The sequence below is a fragment of the Peromyscus eremicus genome, chromosome 6 (genome assembly GCF_949786415.1).
Source record: "Peromyscus eremicus chromosome 6, PerEre_H2_v1, whole genome shotgun sequence".
Classification (NCBI taxonomy): domain Eukaryota; kingdom Metazoa; phylum Chordata; class Mammalia; order Rodentia; family Cricetidae; genus Peromyscus; species Peromyscus eremicus.
Window position 1 is genome coordinate 128,252,105 of NC_081421.1, and position 17,782 is coordinate 128,269,886.

A 17,782-nucleotide genomic window follows, 5' to 3' on the forward strand; every position below is an offset into this window, starting at 1 on the left:
AGAACAGGCCTCCACTCCAGTATTCACTGTGTAGGACTGTTCTTAGAACAGCCCTTTGGTGCTTATTACAGTGCTGTCTTCAAGAGCCAGGTCTCCTGGCTACTGTCATAATGAGCTCTACAGAGAGAGAGTAGAGGGGAACAGAGGAGCAGAGGGAGAGAAGGGAGAGAAGCAGGGTATTAAGGAAGGGCACCTTATCGGAACCAAAAGCAGCCATAGCTGGGTGGATATTTTATCATTTGTCATTTTTAAAGCAACATTTGAAGAACATGGCAAAAAATATATTTAAAATCTATTCATTTTCCTTATGATTCTAAGTAGAGTCTTCAGGATTATAAAGGCATACCCACACCAAGCCACTACAACAACCTGGACAGCTGTGCAGAAGTCAGCCACTTGATCTTTATTATGAAGTACTGACCGGAGGTTTGCAAAGAAAATCAAGCTTTTAAAAATTAGTTCCAAATACAAATGTAGGCAGGTGCCTTTTGCTTTTATGATAAATATATTTCACATAAGATGTCCTAAACCCCCCAAGCCTCAACACAGAAACACACACACACACACACACACACACACACACACAGGCCAATGCATACACACATAAACACACATGCACTCTTACCACACATACCTACACACATGCACATACAAACACACACCACACATATGCGCACAAACAGATGCATGCACAAACACAGACACATACACACATACACATTCCTCAGTGAATGGCGGCAAAAACAAAAACAAAAAACATCTTCTGAGGCCACTTCTGTTAACAGTAAAAACCCAACAGACTGACCCTAGAGAATACATCCCAACAGCACAACAGTATCTAGATTATTCTCTGGATAACAGTGAGACACTGAGCTCTGACCCACATTTTCCTCACGAGAGTATATCTATTACATCCAATCATTACTGTCAACCTCATAATCAATATCCAATATCCATTGAGAAAGAATGTGAGAAGCTGATCAAAATCTAATATAAAAAGTGGAATTCATGCTCTAAGTAAGAAAATATTTGATTTCTAGAAGTCTTAACTCCTGAGTCTCTAATTATTCTGTCAATTTGTGCGTTTCCAACCCCAAAGAAAGTGCCCTATATAAGGAGCAGCAAGACAAGATTGGTGGAGTTCTTGAAATAATTCGTGTTGGTGGCTGGGGAGATGGCTCAGTAGGTAAAGTGTTTTCATGAGGACCTGAGTTCATTCCTCAGAACCCACATGAAAGTTGTGCTTTGTAATCCCAGTGCTGGGAGGTGGAGACAGGAGGAACCATGGGGCTCACCAGCCAGCCAGTTAGCCAGCCACCCTAGCCTAATGGGTGAGTCCTAGGTCCCAGTGAGAGATTTTGATGATACCACCAAAGATTGACCTCTGGCCTACACAAACACACACCACATGCAACACACAAGCACACACATAAACCTATACGTAAATATGCATTTGCAGGCACATGACTGTACACACACACATACACACACACATACACTGACACATGTTGGAAAGGATAAATGGAGACTCAGATACAGAAAACCTAGCTGTTAAATGTTTAAATCCTATAAAATAAGTCTGAAAAAAATCTGCCTGAGTTCATTCAAACGTGAAGTTGGTTTGTTTCTAAAGCCCATCACACAAAGGGTAGTGACTGTTACACAACCATCTCCTGTCTTTCCACCCGCACTCTTCTTCCTGGGCATGCAAACGCTAAAGTGTTGAATGTGTGCCAAAGGTATCATTTTGAATGCTTCCCAGATAATCCAAATGCAAATATACTTGGATCTTTTTTTTTTTTTTTTTTTGGTTTTTCGAGACAGGGTTTCTCTGTGTAGCTTTGCGCCTTTCCTGGGACTCACTTGATAGTCCAGGCTGGCCTCGAACCCACAGAGATCCGCCTGGCTCTGCCTCCCGAGTGCTGGGATTAAAGGATTAAAGGCGTGCGCCACCACCGCCCGGCCTACTTGGATCTTAAAGTGCATTTTCTTCTTCCCACAGATGTGATAAATCCAGGCCACAGAAATCCAGGAAATACAAAATAATTTTGTCACTGATCCTGGTACAATGAACTGGAAAAGCAGGTAATTTTCATCCCTGGAACCTTCCCACATGTCTGCTCCTACTTGAGGCCTTGAGAGGCATCTCTCCTGTGATTTGAGGGAGTCCTGTGATGAGCTTGTTCTGGTACACAGACCTGAAATACCATCTTCAATCTCACACACAGTGATCACATATGGCAGATTAATGTCAGTGAGTCTTTGCAAAAGTAAGGTTCATCATCAGAATTTTCCTCCAGTACTGAGTTATGACCTAATGTGTTTCTCGGCAGTGCCCCAAGGAGATGAAAAAAGATAGTGGGAAATATTACATAGTGTCCATAAAAACGGTCTTCTTTGCCATCATTCAGATAAAAGCAAGGGAAAGACTGACAAAGCCGTCATTTCTAGAGAGCCGTGTATTACATGATCATTGAAATGCACCGAACAAAATGTGAAGTGGATCATGCTTTGAACATCATGTTTAACATATTAATATGACTGTATATACACACTGCTGATGCCTCAAGTCACTCACTCACTTTGAATGGAGTCATTGCACATTGTTAAGGGTTTTGTGCATGAGGAAAGACTGTAAATGGTGTTGTTACGGTTTTGATTTCTATATGAACTATCTAATGTGGTTCTCTTACAAGGCTGAAATCACATTCATCATAGTGAAAGAGTGCATGTTACTGGTCTCATGGTAAGACACTGTAGTTGTAGGATAGATCAGCTGGCCTTTGGTTTTGTGCTCTGAAATTGATGTTTTTGTTGTTGATTTTTCTTTTCTTTAGGCCACCCAATCTTCTGAATCCTAATCCCTTCGACAATTGTGATACAAATACTACTAGCACTTGGTAAATATTAAGATAGATTTATCCTCAAATTTAAGAAAAAGAAAAGTAAAACATGTAAATGTATACCTGTCAGTTTGACTTTGGATCATATTTTTTTTTAAATTTTTATTTTGCAATACAATTCAGTTCTACATATCAGCCACAGATTCCCTTGTTCTCCCCCCTCCCGCCCCCCTCACCTTCCCCCCAGCCCACCCCCTATTCCCACCTCCTCCAGGGCAAAGCCTTCCCCACAGACTGAGATCAACCTGGTGGACTCAGTCCAGGTAGGTCCAGTCCCCTCCTCCCAGGCCGAGCCAAGGGACCCTGCATAGGCCCCAGGTTTCAAACAGCCGACTCATGCAATGAGCACAGGACCCGGTGCCACTGCCTGGATGCCTCCCAAACAGATCAGGCCAATCAACTGTCTCACCCACTCAGAGGGCCTGATCCAGTTGGTGACCCCTCAGCCATTGGTTCATATTTCATGTGTTTCCGTTTGTTTGGCTATTTGTCTCTGTGCTTTATCCGACCTTGGTCTCAACAATTCTCGCTCATATAAACCCTCCTCATTCTCGCTAATTGGACTCCCAGAGATCCACCTGGGGCCTAGTCATGGATCTCTGCATCCAGATCCCTCAGTAGTTGGATGAGGTTTCTAGCACGACAATTAGGGTGTTTGGCCATCCCATCCCCAGAGTAGGTCAGTTCGGACTGTCTCTCGACCATTGCCAGCAGTCTGTTGTGGGGGTATCTTTGTGGATTTCTGTGGGCCTCTCTAGCACTTTGTTTCTTCCTATTCTCATGTGGTCTTCATTTACCATGGTCTCCTATTCCTTGTTCTTCCTCTCTGTTGTTGATCCAGCTGGGATCTCCCACTCACCCAAGCTCTCTTTCCCTCGACCCTCGCCCTTCACTACCCCCACTCATGTCCAGGCTGTTCATGTAGATCTCATTCCATTTCTCTGTCATTGGGCGATCCCTGTGTCTTTCTTGGGGTCCTGTTTTCCAGGTAGCCTGCCTGGTGATGTGAGTAGCAGTCCAGTCATCCTTGTTCCACATCTAGTATCCTGTTATGAGTGAGTACATACCATGTTTGTCTTTCTGAATCTGGGATACCTCACTCAGGATGATTTTTTCTAGATCCATCCATTTGTCTGCAAACCTCATGATGTCATTGTTTTTCTCTGCTGAGTAGTATTCCATTGTGTATATGTACCACATTTTGTTTATCCATTCTTCAGTTGAAGGGCATCTAGGTTGTTTCCATGTTCTGGCTATTACAAACAATGCTGATATGAACATAGCTGAACAAGTGCTCTTGTGGTGTGGTTGAGCATTCCTTGGGTATATGCCCAAGAGTGGTATAGCTGGATCTTGGGGGAGATGGATTCCCAATTTTCTAAGAAATCGCCATATTGATTTCCAAAGTGGTTGTACAAGCTTGCATTCCCACCAGCAGTGGAGGAGAGTTCCCCTAGCTCCACATCCTCTCCAGCATAAGGTGTCTTCAGTGTTTTTGATCTTAGCCATTCTGACAGGCGTAAGATGGTATCTCAGAGTTGTTTTGATTTGCATTTCCCTGATGATTAGGGATGTTGAGCAATTCCTTAAATGTCTTTCAGCCATTTGAGTTTCCTCTGTTGAGAATTCTCTGTTTAGTTCTATAGCCCATTTCATAAAGGCAATTTACAGCAAGCCAACAGCCAACATCAAATTAAATGGAGAGAAACTCAAAGCAATTCCACTAAAATCAGGAACGAGGCAAGGCTGTCCGCTCTCCCCATACTTATTCAATATAGTACTTGAAGTTCTAGCCAGAGCAATAAGACAACATAAGGAGATTAAGGGGATTCAAATTGGAAAGGAAGAAGTCAAGCTTTCCCTATTTGCAGATGACATGATAGTATACTTGAGCAACCCCAAAGATTCCACCAAGGAACTGATACAACTTATAAACACCTTCAGCAATATAGCAGGATACAAGATCAACTCAAAAAAAATCAGTAGCCCTCCTATATACAATGGACAAAAAAGCGGAGAAGGAAATCAGAGATACATCACCCTTTACTATAGCCACAAATGACATAAAATACCTTGGGGTAACACTAACCAAGCAAGTGAAGGACCTATATGACAAGAACTTTAAGTCCCTGAAAAAAGAAATTGAAGAAGATGTCAGAAAATGGAAAGATCTCCCATGCTCATGGATAGGCAGAACTAACATAGTAAAAATGGCAATCTTACCAAAAGCAATCTACAGATTCAATGCAATCCCCATCAAAATACCAACACAATTCTTCACAGACCTGGAAAGAATAATACTCAACTTCATATGGAAAAACAAAAAACCCAGGATAGCCAAAAGAATCCTGTACAATAAAACAACCTCTGGAGGCATCACGATCCCTGACTTCAAGCTGTACTATAGAGCTACAGTAATAAAAACAGCTTGGTACTGGCATAAAAACCAACATGTGGACCAATGGAATCGAATTGAAGACCCTGACATTAATCCACACACCTATGAACAAATAATTTTTGACAAAGAAGCCAAAAGTGCACAATGGAAAAAAGAAAGCATCTTCAACAAATGGTGCTGGCAAAACTGGATATCAACATGTAGAAGGCTGCAAATAGATCCATATCTATCACCGTGCACAAAACTTAAGTCCAAGTGGATCAAGGACCTCAACATAAATCCAGCTACTCTGAACCTGCTAGAAGAGAAAGTAGGAAGTAGTCTTGAACGCATTGGCATAGGAGACCACTTTCTAAATAGAACACCAGTAGCACAGACACTGAGAGAAACAATCAATCAATGGGACCTCTTGAAACTGAGAAGCTTTTGTAGGGCAAAGGATACGGTCAACAAAGCAAAGCGACAGCCTACAGAATGGGAAAAGATCTTCACCAATCCCACATCTGACAGAGGACTGATATCCAGAATATATAAGGAACTCAAGAAATTAGACATCAAAATGCCCAACAGTCCAATTGGATCATATTTATTAATGCTTCCTGTCATGAAGCTTTGTTTCTGAGTTGGCTCACATGGTTCCTGAAAGAGTTTTCAAACAAGAAACAGCTCAGTATATAAGAGCTATGAAGGTGCTTGATAACCAAGTATCCCTGATCTATACCTCAGGAATACCATGGCTCCTGGAGTTGTGCAAATGTCATTTGAGGAACTATAACTGCTTCTGCTTGCTCAAGTATCCTTCTATCTAAGGTCCTTGGGTGCAAGGATAATTTTTAGTTTCTCCTGTAACCAACAGTGGAATTTCTTCATGTCTTATCTTCTGTTCCAAAATAAGGGACCATGGAAAGCAGACTGGTACCCCATACCCACTCGGAGGCTCACACCAGCCACTCTGCCTCTTTGGTTCTTGGTATCCATATGAAGGTGCTGTATGCACAGCTACAGGTTTATATACAGTGATTCTACAGAGGCTGGGCCCATCAGACTCGCCAGTTAAGGAACACATTAGTCAATTTACATCTGGTGCAAGGCCTGACCTTCTTGCACAGCCACGGACTGAAATGTGTTCCAGGACAGCTGTGTTCTATGTGCTGACTACCTGCAAAACAATCCAGTGGGGTATGAATTATACAATAACATTTCACCTGAAGTTGGTCAACCATCCATTTAGTTTCATTGGTGCATATTACCAGAAGTGGTTTTAATCTGCTCAAAATGATAGAGATTCTTAGTATTGATGAGGGAAGAGTGACTTTAAAAAATCTATTTTGCCAAAAACTTTATTATTGAAATTATATCCTAAAGAGACTTTTTTTATCCTTCTGTGTTTCTTTCTGATGTAGCAGATGCAACCTAAAATTACTCAAATATTTATATTTCTGTCAATGGCTTTAATCCATTTTGTCACCTAATTGTATAAAGCTATCTTCTACAAAATAGGATACTGGTATTTTGAAATAAAATGATTTTTTTTTAAATGGACATAGTTAAAAAAGCTACAGATGGGGTTTTATATACAGTTGTTTGCTTAGTGGATGGAATATTGAATCCTTCACCCATTAAATGCATCCTCACCACAGATTCGCTGCACCTGCTATTTCACATCAGTATGTTCCATGCTGAATATTGATGGTCCTTTGAAGATACTATGGAGTCAACTGAATGAGTAGAAGCAGCCCAATGCTGACACCTGCTGGACACATAGTTGTATGCATCCAACTCTACCCTGTACTTGGGAAGCACAAAGCAAAAACAGAAGTTTGGTTTACTTAGTATGCATTGCTTCTCTTTGTCTGTAAATCCACCACTTATACCGATGCTAATGTCTAGAGGGTAGGCACTGTGGGACTCAGAGATCTAAGAGGAAAGACAGAGAAGCCATGAAGTTCTCAATAGGCTGAGCTCAGAAATGATGTCACTCAGACCTATGAAGATACATCATCTCTGGGCCACGAATCCAACTCTGCAGCAAATGCTTCAGCATGGGCAACTCCTCTTCTGATCTTTGGAAACTTACCTCTATTCTAACTGTTCTCCACCTCAGTGAGGTCTCTTTAATATGTTTTCCTTGGGTTCTATGGATCTATGCATTCCATTATGAGTTATAGCTTTAGTTTTTCAAGGTAGGTTGGATGTTACAGTAAGAACAATAATATTTGGGTTTGGATTATGGCCCAGACCCTCATGCATATCTCTAAGTGTAGGATAATTAATTAACTTATTAATTACTTCATTCAACATACATGTTTTGTGTGAGCTTACTAGCAATGACACCCAACTCCTAAAGTTTTAAATTCATGGCTCACTGTTGAAAGAGAATACCTCACCACCCAGCAGATCTGCACAAGTTACTCACCTCACCAACTGAACCTCGCACCCCATGGATAGCACTTCCTTGCTTTCCACTGCCAGTCCAGGTGTCTCCACTCTTTGTTTCTTGATTTGGCTGTTCTGATACTTCATGTGCAGTAAATCTTGCTGTATGCATCTTTCTGGGGTTGCCTTATTCCACTTACTGTGGGGGACCAGCCCCCATCATTATTTACCCTAGGGACTCTTGAGGAATGAGGGATAAGAGACTTAGTTAGAAATAGAGGGGAGAGAAACAGAGAGAAATGCAGGTAGACTCTAGTGGGCCTGGATCCTTATCCACTGGCCCAGAACTTTATTCTAAAGGTCTATTTATTGCTGTGGGATGGTCTGTATGTCAAATGTGTTGCTGATTGGTCAATAAATAAATCACTGATTGGCCAGTGGCCAGGCAGGAAGTATAGGCGGGACTAACAGACAGGAGAATTGAGAGAACAGGAAGCTGGGTGAGAGAGACACTGCCAGCCGCCACCAGGACAAGCCGCATGTGAAGATGCCGGTAAGCCACGAGCCATGTGGCAAGGTATAGATTTATGGAAATGGATTAATTTAAGCTGTAAGAACAGTTAGCAAGAAGCCTGCCACGGCCATACAGTTTGTAAGCAATATAAGTCTCTGTGTTTACTTGGTTGGGTCTGAATGGCTGTGGGACTGGCAGGTGAGAGAGATTTGCCCTGACCATGGGCCAGGCAGGAAAACTCTAGCTACAATTTATAACAATGCCAAGGGTTGGAGCAAAAGACCTTCCCCTTGCTAGTTACAGTCAAGTGTAGAGCCTTACAAACACCTGGTATCCAAGCCTGTGGTCCAGTCAACCTCCCATGCAGTCCTGCTGGGTACAGCCACTAGGAAACCTAGTGGGCTCCAACAACTTACCATAATGTCTTCCAGGTTCATCCACCATATTAAGTATAGGAGGATTACCTTGTTTTGTTTTATAACTGTGTGTTCTGGGAAGATTAAATGTTTATATAAAAGAATGAAATTTAACACTATGTTTATGTCACACACAACAATATATTAAAAATTCTAAATACAAGAATGGAAATTATGAAATTCCTCAAAGAAAATGCAAGTGAAAAGCTTCATACATGGGGCTGACAAACGATATGGAGATGTTATAGAAAGGCAAAATTTTGTGGGCAGGATGACTTAAAATTCAAAGGCTCCAGCACAGCAGAGGAAACCACCACACACAGTAGGGCACCAGGAGGTGTAGAAACACTGAAAACCACGTATATGGTCAGAGATTGATGGCTAAACCATATGTGGAATGCCTACAGCTCAACAGCAAAGTGATAGTGAAGCCCCCAGAAGACATGAGTAAGTGGCTTGAATTATCTCTGAAGACAATATGCAAATGGCTGGAAGGTACAGGGCGGATGCTCAGCATCTACGGTTATTGGGAGGATGAAAACCAAAGCCACAGCAAGACGCCACACCACACCTGTTAGGATGGCCATCATCAAAGCATGAGTGTTGGTGAGGACATGAGCAAAAAAGACACCTGTACACTGGGGATGTGGATATAAATGGTGCATCCACTAGGAAAAGGGTTTGAAGTTCCACAAAGTAAATTAAAATTACATGAAATCAGAAACCATAATATACAAGCAAAAGATCTGTAAGCTAAATAAAATAAAAACATTCCCAGACAAGTGATTGTATAAATGGGTCCTAGCATTGGCATGTGTTTCTTGTGCTTTTTTCCCATTTTTTCTTTTTGTTTGTTTTATACTATTCTGCATCTGTTTTCTTTTACTTTATCTTATTTTATTTATTTTCTAGAAGTCTGTTTGTATTCTAATGAGAGAAAGAAAGGGTGTGGACTTGGGTGGGTGGGGAAGTAGGGAAGATCTGGAAGGAGTTGAGAGAAGGGAAACTAATCAGAATATCTTGTACGAAAAATCTATTTTCAAAAAACCCACATAATCCATAAATCATATCTGAAAATACATCCAAAATAACTGAACCCAGCACCTTTTCCATTTATCAGTGTGTTGGGGTGCATGTGAAACATTTTAAGATCAGAGAATAGCTTTGAGCAATCGGTTTTTCTCCTTCTACCATATGGATTCCAGGGATTGAACTCAACAGCAAGTGCCTCTGTGCAGTGAGCCATCTCTCTGGCCCTGAAATCATGATATTGAAGAAATGTATACATTCCTGTGTTCGTCGCAGTATTGTTTATAATGGTCAAGATATGAAAACTACCTAAGTGTCCTCAGCTGAGGAATGGATGAAGGAGTGTGAGATATGCCTACAATGTAAACTTCTTAATTAAAATTCAAACAAATAGTAAGTTATTGCAAGATCCTGACAGGAGCCATCCTGGTTACTTTCTGTCACTTTAACAAACACAGATCAAAACCAACCTCGGAAAGAAAAGTTTTACCCAGGTCACATCTCCTCACCAAGGGAAACCAAGGCAGGAATTCATGACAGGACTATGAAAGCTGGAACTGAAGCAGAGTGGGGTGGCTTCAGAGATAACTCAGCAGTTAATAGCACTGGCTGCTCCTCCAGAGGACCCAAGTTCAGTTCCCAGCATTCACGCAGTGGCTCACAACCATCTGTAACTCCAGTTTCAGGAGATCTGATGCCCTCTTCTGACCTCCATGGAAACCAGGCATGCATGTGGTGCACCATTGTATACACCCATGCACATAAAATAAAATAATACTCTAAAAAAGAACTGATGGTGAGACTGTTGAGAACGCTGTTGGTGTACTCCTCATGACTACTTGCTTTTGTATACCACCTGCCCACTGGGCCCTTTCACATCAACCATTAATCAAGAAAATGCCCCCCACAGACATACACACAGGTCAATCTGTTACAGTCAATTTCTCAATTGAGGTTCCCTCTTCCCAGGTAACTCTAGTTTGTGTCAAGTGGACAAAAATGAATCAACACAAGAGCAAACAGTAAAACATTTAAAATGCAGAGCAGTCTAAAAACTAGTGCTATGGACCCTAGTTATTACCTTTATGCTCAATTTACTCTGCAGAATGTTCTGAGATCTGATTCAACTGAAATGTGAAGTCCTCAAAATGTGGCCATCACTTGCTTGTTTGTATCCTCTGTAACTGAGGAGACACCAACCATAAGTAAGTATTCAATAATGTTTGTTAATGTGTATTCTATTTCTGAAATGAGGAGTGTTCTCATTTCATTCTGTTGCTGTGATAAAACACTCTCACCAGAAGCAATTTAGGAAAGGAAAGGATTTATCTAGCATATATATGATACATATGTGTGTTACTATATATTATCTAGCATATATGGGTTATGGTCCATCATTGAGGGAAGTCAAGACAGAACCTCAAGGCAGGAACTTGAAGCAAAAACCATGGAGGACACTGCTTGCTGCTTGCTCACAGGCAAAAGCTCAGCCAGCTTTCTTATACATCCCTGAACCACTTGCCTATTGATGTGCTACCCACAGTGGATTGAGCCTTAACAATCAAGACACTGTCCCACAGATATATCCACAGGCCAATCCGAGCTTGAAACTATTCAATTTCAAGGCTTTCCTCTCAGATGACTCTAGGTTGTGTCAAGTTGATGATTATAGCTACTAGGAGAGAAGGCATGAGGAATTCACCTTGCACAAGGCAAAGATACACAACTATATTGTTGACTAACAACATCATACAGAGAAAAGTGACAAATGGGGAGATAGCTTCCCATAGTAGGTTTTCAGAGCTAGAGGTAGATCGCTGCCCTGTCACAGCAGAGGAAGACTGTAACTTACCATGTGCTGTGGAGCCACTGCACCAGCATCCTGGAAGAAGGACTGGTGTAGGGAAAGAGCACCCTTCAGTACCACAGGAGAAAAACAGATCACACGCAGATATGCCCCTAGGTTCTCTCAGCACATCTGCAAAGCTCCATGAGCTGTGCCCTACACAGGTTCCTGTTCAAGGTTGTTTCCTGCCACTAATCACAGATGCTCTGTGTCTGCCCTAACAAATCTCCTAGATAAACTCCTAAAGCTCATACTGGATAAAAACTATAAAATTAAACTTTAGAGAAAAAGTTTAGTGTTCCTAGAACTGTTTTTTTTTTTTCTAGAAACCACACAATCAAGACATACATATTGAGAACTAGGCATCCATGTAGCATTGAATGGAAGTAAAAAAACAAAACAACAAAAAAAAAAAACTATGGGCTCACTTTCTATTGCTGATCTATTTTTGTTCCGAAGCCACCTTATCACTAGACAGCAAGGTAACATGTAAATTTTGTAAGAGGTGACTCAGACATGTCTCCTTTAAGTGGTGAGATTCCCATTGTCTCTGCTGTTGTCTGTCAAGATATTCTCCCATCCAGTCTCCAAACCAGCATAGCTAAATATCCACGTATACCATCATGGTTAGAGGGAAGAAAGTAGCTAAAATCAGATGATTGTGTATCCTGAACTATATAGGCCTACACAGCAATGTTCCTTGCTTCTGATTGTGTAAATCCCTCTGGAATCAGCTGCCTATGTTCGTGGCTTGTGAAATTTGGGCTGTATCTCTAAATGGCTGGGAATCTTTCTGCTTAATTCCACCCATATCCCATTTCCCAATCATGCCACATTCTCGTTGAAGCTTCTATTTCTCTTTGCCTGTTCTATTTTTAGCTTCTTCTGTACCCTTATATGCCATTTGGGAACAAGATCAATGCCCCTTTTCTAGCTTCTCCCTACACAGGCATACTACTACTCCAGCATTTTCTCAGCTAGTACTCACTTTCTACTGTATAGCAATGTATTCCTAGTTTTTTTTTTTTTTAAATGCATCTTAGAGGGAAGCTTGTTAAGACACAGGATGTTCTTCTAAAGGGAAGAGAAATAGCTTATGTTTCTGGGAAACTCCTTAAAACTCAGGAAGCAAACAACTCAAAAGCTCCTGGAGGTTCCTGAAACTGACAAGATGCACTAGGCCCCTCCCTCTAGATGCTTGTATTAGTAGGAAGGACTCCTCAGAGACATTCATAGACCAACCAAGTTTCCAGGAAGAGGCAGAGACCAGCTGAACTGTCTGGAGGAGGCATTCTCCAGCCTGTTAAGATGCCTGAAAGTTGTACAGTGAATTCCAGTGTTCCTGCTTTCATGAGCAGTCACCATGCTAGGGTGAGATTTTGCTGACGCATCTTTCCTTGAGTCCTTCCTGCTACTTGAAAGTAACTCTTTGTCTTAGAGTTTTCTATTGTTGTGTGATAAAACATCAAGACCAAAATAAACTAGGAGAGGAGAGGATTTGTTTCATATTACAGTTTATAAGCCCACCACTGAGGGAAGCCAGGGTAGGAACTTGGGACAGGAATCAAAGCAGAAGGCATGGAGGAATGCTGCTTTCTGGCTTGTTCCCCAGGGCTTTCTCACTCTGCTTTCTTATACATCCCAGACCACTAGTCTAGGGTTAATGTGGTAATATTTTATTTGTGCATCCCAATAAAGCTTATCTGAAGATCAGAGGAAAAAGCCAGCCACTATATTAAACATAGAAGTCAGGCAATGGGAGCACACACCTTTAATCCTAGCATTTGGGAGGCAAAGATCCATCTAGATCTCTGTGAGTTCAAGGCCACACCTGGAACACAGCCTGTTGTGGTGGTGCGCACCTTTAATCCCAGCACTAACCATGGAGGCCTGGAGGTCTGTGCAGACAGGAAATGATCGAGCTGGGCAGAAAGAGAAATTGATGTAGCTGGGCAGAGAGAGAACAGGGCAGGGACAGAAACGCATATAGGCATGGGTATACAGTAAGTAGGTCTCTCTTGGGCTGAGGATTTCCTAGAGGGTAATAATGTGGCTGGCTTCTTTCTGCTTCTCTGATCTCTCAGTTTTCACCCCAATATCTGGCTCTTGGTTCTTTATTAATACGACCATTTAGCAATTCATCTTACAGTTTTACACCACCCATGATGGCCTGGGTCCTCCCCCTTCAATCATCCATTAAGAAAATGTTTCAAAGCCTTCCATATAGACATATGGAAGTGGGGGCATTTTCTCAACCGATGTTCTCTCTTCTGAAATGACTTTAGCCTGTGTCAAGTTGACATAAAAAGTAGCCAGCACACCCCTCACCCACACTCCTGTAAGTAATCCCAACAAACTCAGTGGTACCAAGTGGTGTCCTTACTTTGGTCTGTCACCAGTTCACTATGAGAGCAGAGGAGACACACATTCACTTCTCCCAAGAAATAATGTTGCATAGCATTTACACACCAACGTTGATGTGGGGCTTAATTGTCCTGTAGCATGAATCTTAAATAGCCTTATTAATAAAAACAAACCCAGAGCCAGATACTGGGGTGAACTCTGGAAGATCAGAGAAACAGAACCAGCCACAGCTAACCTCACCTTGCCAATTCCTCAAACTGGAAGCCTCTGTGTCCTCATCCGAATGGATCTCAGCTGAACTGCTGCTCAAAAGCCTAAAAGCTTAACAGACCAAAAGCTTCTAGTTTCTGGTCTTCACGCCTTATATACCTTTCTGCTTCCTGCCATCACTTCCTGGGATTAAAAGTGTGTGTCACCATGCCTGGCTGTTCCCAGTGTGGCTTTGAACTCACAGAGATCTGGATGGATCTCTGCCTCCAGAATGCTAGGATTAAAGGTGTGTGTGCCACCATTTTTCTGGCCTCTATGTCTATCTAGAGGCTGTTCTGTTCTCTGGCCCCAGATAAGTTTATTAATGTGCACAATATATTGGGTGACACAATATCACCACATTGTCCCCAGCTGCTCTTATGTTAACACCATCCACAGAGTCTATGTTCTATACTTACTTACCTGTCCCCTCTTTTGAGAATGGTCTGAATCAGGCAGTTGGGGCACGTGGAGAGAAATCAGTAACAGCTTATCTTTGCCTCCCCTTCTCTGTCTATCCCATTCCTCTAAGAATTAGAAGGCCTTGTCTTCCTTTCCCTGAACAGCAAAGACATCACTGTATTACAAGGGTTTTCCTGTCTTCTTCATGGGTTTTAAAATTGAAATTGTGCAGCTGGAACCAGTCAAGCACTGGGGAGGAAAAAAACCACAAAGATGGGCTTTCAAGTAATATCTAAGGAGCGTCTTGTCTTCTAAACATGGAGATGATTACTTAGATTTTAGTCAGAAAAATAAAAACAGTCCAGGAAAAATTTAGTGAAACTTTAAAATCAGTGAGATATAGGATGAACATCCCACCTTGCATTGTATCTCCTCAGAGAGGGCTGGGTGTGAATGTTTCAGTACTTGGTGGAGGAGGTCCTTTACCAAAGCCCCATCTTTGTCCAGAACTTAGTCTCTTCATATCCTTATTCAAACTTGCCATTCCCCATATAAAAATGTGAAAAATTTCAAAGGCCCTAGACTTCTAATCCCACATGTTCTCACACAGCCAGCAGACCAAGAAAACAACTAATTTCAGGTCTTACCATTCAGTGTCACTGAGGTTGCTAATATCTGACTGTCACATTAAGACTGGGTTGAAAGCTGAGCAGACCAACTTACAAAAGTGGCACTCACATTCCTGTGAGTGAGTGGAGAAGAGGCACCAATTCAGAGCTTCACTATCTTCTCGATTACTTGTGCCTATGGTCATCACAGGGCCACTACCTGAGATCAACACAGTCCCTGCTGAGGACAGTCAGAAGAGGTGAGAAGGAGTGTGACACCAGCCCGGTGCTTCTTAGCACAGGACTCTCAGTAGATCATCATGATGCCCCTGAATGATGAATGCTCATCAAGAGCTGAATTTTGACATTACACTAAACCCCCTTAAACACTTGAAGAATCCTTCATGGCTCTGACTAGCACATACATCTGAAATGAAAATGCAAGAATAAAGCGAGATGCTCTTTCCAAGTATATTAACAACACTCATTTTTCTGCCATTAGAATTTTGTTATTTCAAAACTGAAAGCATTTGTTCAGAAGTTTAAGCTACATTTTTAAAGAACATGAGGTGAAATGGATAAGAAATTGTGATACAGTCATTCAGTGAAATACTATAGAACACCAAAAATAATAAATTTTAAACCACATGAAATAATATGGATAAAATTCACAAAATACTGGATAAAAAACCATGACACAAACAGCATATGCTCTAAGGTTCAATAGAGAAAGAACAACAGCCAGGAATGTTTCTGTGGTATGTGCTGTTGGTCACTGGGGATGCAGTGCAGAGACTAGAGAGAAGTCAACATGCCTCTGATGTACCAAATTAATGTTCTATGTTCAAGGTAGGACTGCTTTTATAGATTATTCCATTTGTGAAAATGCATCAGATGGTATCTTTATGATATGTATACTTCAGATATATATATATACATATATACATATATATAAAATCTCAATAAACAGTTTATTTTTTATACCTCCTGTTCAATCTATTTAGTACAAAAATAAACCAACACTATTATACTCAAAATCTCCTGTGAGGATAAAATGAGATTAAATTTTACAAATCGCCTGAGACCTTGTTTTCATAGAAAATCTCCTCTGTCCTACCTGTTTTTGAAGGGTAAATACTAACTAAAATATCTGTCTATGAGAAACATCCAGCTCAGCTTATGTCTAGTGAGATGATGGAGACAAGAGGAAATGGGGAACTCAGAGAAGAAAAATGCATTGATGTCCTCATTTGTAGCTCTCTCAAAATCAAATAGAAGAAAACAACTGAAAACAAAAATTAACTATATATTAACTCCACAGCACTGTTCCAGTGTGGCAGCTATGGTTACAGAGCCCAGTCAGTGGAGTTCAAATTATCCTGATAAAAGCTTAACCTAAGCCTATCAGTGCCACTGTTCCAAGAGTCCTAACTCTGTACCTTTTACATCTCAGTTTTTTCTTTGTGGTTATGGTCTATGTGAGTAGAAGTGAGAGATGATTATCTCACCCTGAGTCTGTCTACATAGCAAGAATTGGGAAGCAGTGGTCTTCAAACACAGTCAAACAGAATTGTGAAATGTCAGCCAAACAAACACTGCAACTCCAGACCAAGCTGCCTCAGGCCAAGGTTAAGGAAATTGGTTTTGCTTCCTTATTGGCAGTAGGCCCACAAGGTGATTTATAAAAATCACTCAAAGGGACAGAGGATGCTCAGTTGTCCAAGTGGCTACTTAGCACATGTTCAATCTCTCACATCATATAAACCTATAATCCCAGAACTCAGAAAGTAAAGAAGGAGGGTCAAAAGTTTAAGGTCATCTTTGTCTGCATAGCAAGTCTGAAGCCAGGTGGGATACATGAGACTTTGTGACAAAAGAAGAAAAGTCACCCAAGAACTCGGGGCAGAAATAGCATGCCTGATGGACTTCAAGTGCTTCTCATTGTGTCAATCAGCAACCTAGCTTCCTCTTCACCTCATGATAGCATCAGACAAGCATCACTAAAAGCCATAGGGACTTGCACAGTCAGTGGTCACTTGGAGCCCCTCCCCACAGTGGTGGTATTGGAAGGAGACTTCCAGTCACTTATGTGAATGTCTGAACTCCCTCATACTCAGAACCATATTAACACCAGAGTGTGAACTCCATGTGTTTATGTCGATGGAGAAGGCAAAATATAGCCAGGAAAAGAAAAGACTGAACATATACTAATGTATGAGTTCTGAATGCCATTGATGTTTTTATCATTATGCAAACTGATGAGAATATATTTATCTAGAAAAAATGTTCTTTTTCAGAGGGAAAAAAACCCTCTTTTCAGAAAATAAAAAGTAGAAAATATGGAAGATAGGTTAAACAAAAGAAAATATCTTATGTGTGTGAGAAAGAGTGAGCTGGGTCTAAAGCCAGGTTTTATGTTGAATACATTGATCTCTCAACTAGTATTTCTATCCCAGTTGGCCAGCTTATCCACTGATTAACTGAGGATTCTCTACTAAACTCTAATGGACCAAAATTAATGTGATAGGCTGGCTTTGTTTTGTTAATACATAGGCTCTTGTGAGGAAGAATGGTCTAGAAGGATCATTCATTGTCTCTCTGAGTAAAGCTATTTCAATCTAGATCATGCTGCTTGGACTCCAGAACATTCATGTAGCTCTGCATGATTGACACCCAC